Here is a 5,238-nt window from a genome sequence, read left to right as displayed (position 1 = left end):
GATAAAAATATTCTCCAGATTGCTATAAAACTATTGCTAAGTGGGGCATTTGTCTACTGGGTTTTAGCTGGGGAATGGCTGGTGATCTTTAGGCATTTAAAACTGTTTTATCTAGTCTGGCTAGATAAAAAAGAAGCCTACACGAGCCAAGAATTATTTGCTGTTATAGTCTTATCAGCTTGGTATTAGCATCAAACTATTAAGGACTTAATCAAAGAGTGCTTGGATAAATAGCATCCTGTGTCTACTCTACATTTCTCAGTGCCCATCAGTGCCAGGTGGATTAACCTATTGGTGACAAAGAAAGAATCTAGAATGACACCACTACTGAAAGGGTTGCAAGGAGACACCCCTCCCCCAATGTGGTAAAAAACTAAGAGATGGGGCAAATGGGAAGACTTTCCTTATCTAACTATAAGGAAAATAAGTAAAGATATGAACAGGGCCACAGGAGGGGAGAAGAAGACTGTGCTCAACCCTCCTTGGTTTTAAACAGCTTAGGACTCTCTGGTACTGGGTGATGCACATCTGCTCCACCACACATTCCATCATCTTATTGGTCTCTGTGAAGTTCTCCCGTATGGTGGTGGTGGTGACCATGCGCTCCTTGATGTTGATGTTGACACAGTCATGCCCAAAATTATTCTCATTGCTGTAGTTCAGGGGCCTGTAGTACACTTGGTTAGGGTAACGGAACATGCTTTCATGACAGTAATGGTCTTCATAGTCATTGCCAAAACGTAAGAGAGGCCTGCTCATGGCATTCCCCATCAGGTAGCCACTAAAGCTCCCTACCACTGCCCTGGCCACAGCAGCACCTGCCATGTGCTTCACATTGGTTTTGGGCTTACTGGGTTTGTTCCAATGACTGTAGGTGCCACCTTGACCCCAGCCACCACCACCATGATGGTAACGCCAGCAACCTCTGACCCCAGCAACTGCCCCCCTGAGGTGGGTAGTGGTTGCCTCTAAGACTCCCCTTTGTCCTGGGTATTGGCTCCCCCTAGTATTTCATCCTCCTTCAGGCTTTGGCCACTTCTTGCAGAGGCCCACCTAACTCCATGTGGCCACAAAGAGATCCAAGATCCGGCAGCCCAAGTGGCTTTCACCACGATGGCTCTAATGTGACATTGTTTAACTAAGATGGATTTGTGCCTCTGAGAAGACAGAATGCTTTGGCTGGGCTGAAACTGTTCAGTTTTGGAATATATGCAGAAGCCTTGCCCTGGTTGGGAATGGAAGAGAAACAGCTTGCAGCTCTGCTTATTCTAATGAATTAATATCAATGAGTTCCTTCTAATTGCTCCTTTATCTCATCTCAGTAAATGCAATGCCATTCACCTGGTTGCTCAGGTCAAAAACCTTGAAGTTATGTTTTACTCCTTTATTTCTCTCAGACATCCATCTCATCATCAGAAAATTCTGTGTCCTCTACCTTCAGAATATATCCAACATTTCAACTCTTTTTACCAACTCTATGATTAACACCCCAGTCCAAGACACATCATCTTAAATCTGAAGTTTTATAAAAGTATCCTAACTGTTCTCTCCATTGCCATCCTTGCACTTTTCATAGTCTTTTCTTAAGAACTTATATCCTACTGATATGTTTTGTCTGATAACCTAGAGATGTATATTAAAATATCTCTCATCAGATTTGTCTTTTCCTCTGCATAGTGCAACTTTTACTTTACATATTTCAAAAGTATATTCTTAGGTGCATATAAGTTTAAAATGGTTTTATCTTCCTGATGAATTAAACCTTTTATCATTAAGAAGTTAATTTCCTCATTTATTTAATAGATATTTATTGAACATCTACTACATGCCAGGTGCTGCTCTAGGTACAGTGAACAAAATAGAAAAAAAAATCTCTGTAATGCTTTTTGCCTTAAAGTCTATTTTGTTTGATGTAGTATGTCTCTATTCTTTTTCTTTTGCATATAATTAGTCTGGTATATGTTTTTTTCACCATTTTGTTTTCAATTTATTTATATTTTAGATGTCTCTTATAAAGAACATCTAGTTAGAATTTTTAATCCTGATTGACAGTATTTTCCTTTTAACAAGATGATTTAATCCATTAATGTCATGACTGATATATTTGCATTCATATCTTACCATTTTATTTTGGGTTTTCTGTTTCTACCAGCTGTTCTATATTTCTTTTAGCCTTCTTTCTTGATACTTTTGAATCAAGAATTTTTATATTTCCATTTATTCTATTGGTTTGCAAGTATAGCATATTTCTACTTTTTAGTGATTATCCTAGAAATTACACACTTCATGCTTCATTCTTCAAATTCTGAAGATAATTAATACCTTTTCTCTCTCTGTAAAATACAATGGCTATAGAACACAAGCTACGTTTAAATTCTCTCAACTCTTTTATTATGGTTGTTAAGTGATTTTTTTATGGTATGCTATTATTTTTCCTCAGAAAATTATTGGTTGATATTTTCTGAGGCCTGAATATATGAATGTGTATTGATTTACATCTGGTGTGTCTGGGGGCATTACGAGTCCAGTGTTACTTTAATTTCATGTCTTGCATTTTGGGGGTCCCACTCAATTAATGTAAATTTGGGTTTCAAATACATATGAGGACCAACTTTGGGTCATAAAATCTTATATTTCTCTCCCCTTCTTCTTTACCTATTTCTAAGGCAATTTTTCTCCCTGCCCTATAGGTATAAATATAGTGTGGGGTGAGGTTTATTTCTACTTTGACTCTTAAACTGAGGTTTAAGATTTATGGAAATAGTGCCCCCATTCTACTCCCCATCCTTCAAAAGCCCATGGCATTGCCTTCTGCTCCCCAGAGCCTCTGAGACCATACAAACCAAGCTCAATTTCTCCCAGTTTTACAAGAAAGTTGTTTTGTTGTTTTCAGAAATTGTGCCTTCATTTATAATCTAGCCTCATAAATTCTACCTTGTCAGTTTTTCAGTATTTTTTAAGAAGATTGCTTTTAATTCAGCATTTTTACTTCTTTTTTAGTAGAAGATTACTTTGGAGTCTTATAAAGACATACTAATAGAAAGAGGAATATCTCAAATGCACTATTCTCCCCATGCAAACTAAGATGTTATGCTTAAACTGTAAATCTCTTTATGCTAGTTTCCTGTTGAAACCCTCCAATGGCCTTCTACACTACATAGAATAAAATCCAAAGAATGGATTACAAAGTCTTGCATGATTTTCCCTCTCACTGACTCCCTGTCATCATCTCCTAGCATTATCTGCACTCTTCGTTCCTTTGTAGACACATTGACTTTCTTTCTGCTCCGAGAACATGCAAAGCATGTTTTTTGTCAGGGCCTTTGCATTGTCTCTTCCCTAGATATCTACATGACTTGGTCCTTCATTTCAATATGCTCAGGTATCACTTACACAGGAAGGTATTTTCTGACATCTTTTCTAAAATAGCACAATTTCTCTTTTCATAACTTGTTTTATTTTTCTTCATAGCAATTATCACAATATATATATTTTTATTAATCTTGTTTATCTTCTCTATGCATTGAAAATAGTATAATCCCAGGGGCAATGCTTATTTATATCATAAGCATTGAGAACAGGATTTCACAACCTCAAGAAGGTTTGTCAACCAATATTGACATTTTGGACCCAATAATTGAAGGTTGTCCTTTGCATTGTATGACCTTTAACAGCATTTCTGACTTCTTCCTATTAGATAGCATAAGAAAATCTCCAGTTGATACAATACAAAATGTTTCAAGACATTGCCAAATGTTCCCTAGAGGGCAAAATTACCCCTGCTAGAAAACCACTGCTCTATAACAGACTCTAAGTCAATGTTTATTCATCAAAATTAAGGAATCATAGGGTTAAATCCCAATTATGTGACGTACTGAGTGACTCTGAGTCTATAAATTAATGATCATAAGAATCAGTTTATGTTTTGCTGAAACTATAGTATATAATGTAAATGAAACATTTAACAGAGTGTTTGACACATAAATACTCAGCAAATATTTTTGTTTATTATCATTATCATTAGCACTCTTTAAGGTCTAGTGCAAATATCACCTTTTATTTGAAGCTTTCCCTGAATTCTTTGCAAAATTATTCATTCTTTCCTCTGTACTCTCTTAAAACTTTTTCTTTCATAGCCATATTCCATCCATCAGTTTTAATTATTTGTTTTAGTGTCTGTTGCTTTTAGTGAAGTATGCACTACTCTTTAGGAAAGGGACTGTAACATATTTGTCTTAGAATCTCTTGAGTGTAGCCTAGCATTAGGCACAATCCAAGCAGAGAGCATTAAAACATTTTTCATCTCCTTTAGAGTGGAAGAGACTGAAACCCAAGATGATGATGGGACCTTGGGAAAGGTCTCAACATTGATCTTTGTGAACAGGAGTCTTCTTTCTTCCTTCTGGATAGGGAGTAATGTTAAGCATCAGTCAAAAGTACCAGGCCAATGAAAGGCAGAGTTTAGGTTAAAGGAATCTTCAGGTTCCTAACCCATTCATTGACCCCACCCCACCATACCCCGTTCACCTCCAAAGGAAGTAACAGGCTTAGGGAAATAGCCCACCAAGGCCATAGGATCAACCCCTAGCCAAGGATAGATGCCATGTGCATTATGTAAAACATTTCTTCTGGGAATATTCAGTGGAAGCTAAACGTGAGAAACAATTATTCCCTGTAAAAAGAATATCATTTTTACATAAACTTTATATAGATGGGGTAGAACACAGAGGGGAAGAATTAAGACTAAGTAATTCTCAAAAACCCAGGCTTGAAATCTGGCTTTACCTTTTACCATCTGTATTAACTTGGGCATGTTACTTAACCTTGCTAAGCCTCAATTCCCTCATATGTGAAATAGGGATAATAGGAGTAACTACTTTATACAGCGCTCTTAAGGATTTTAAAAGATAACGCTTATAAAGCTATAGTTTGCCTGGCACATAGTAAATTCTAAAAAATGATAGCCTATTTGAATTGTTGACCTAGTATTACAAGTTGCCTGAGACAAAAAATTCATTTTAGTGAATTCTTCTTGCTGCTCCCTTTCTTTCCCTTTTCAAAACTTGTCTTTACTCCTAATATGTAATGAACAATATAGAATCAAGATTTTGTAAATTAAAAAGGAAAATTGGGCGGCAAATAATTTACTGAAAGAGGCTTTAATGCCATTCTACTTACTTTTTTCTCAAAATGCACTATTTTTCCATTAAAATAGTAACGAGTGATGTTAAAGGATAA

The 5,238-nt window shown here is 36.4% G+C and overlaps 1 pseudogene; it reads right to left on the bottom strand.

Moving 5' to 3' along the window:
- Positions 1-404: 404 nt before the first annotated feature.
- On the bottom strand, positions 405-2,517 carry LOC143671693 (major prion protein-like; annotated as a pseudogene).
- Positions 2,518-5,238: the final 2,721 nt, after the last annotated feature.

The sequence above is a fragment of the Tamandua tetradactyla genome, chromosome X (assembly GCF_023851605.1).
Source record: "Tamandua tetradactyla isolate mTamTet1 chromosome X, mTamTet1.pri, whole genome shotgun sequence".
Taxonomy (NCBI): Eukaryota; Metazoa; Chordata; class Mammalia; order Pilosa; family Myrmecophagidae; genus Tamandua; species Tamandua tetradactyla.
The sequence above is the reverse complement of the archived record's forward strand: the minus strand, read 5'-3'. Positions and strand labels throughout refer to the sequence as shown.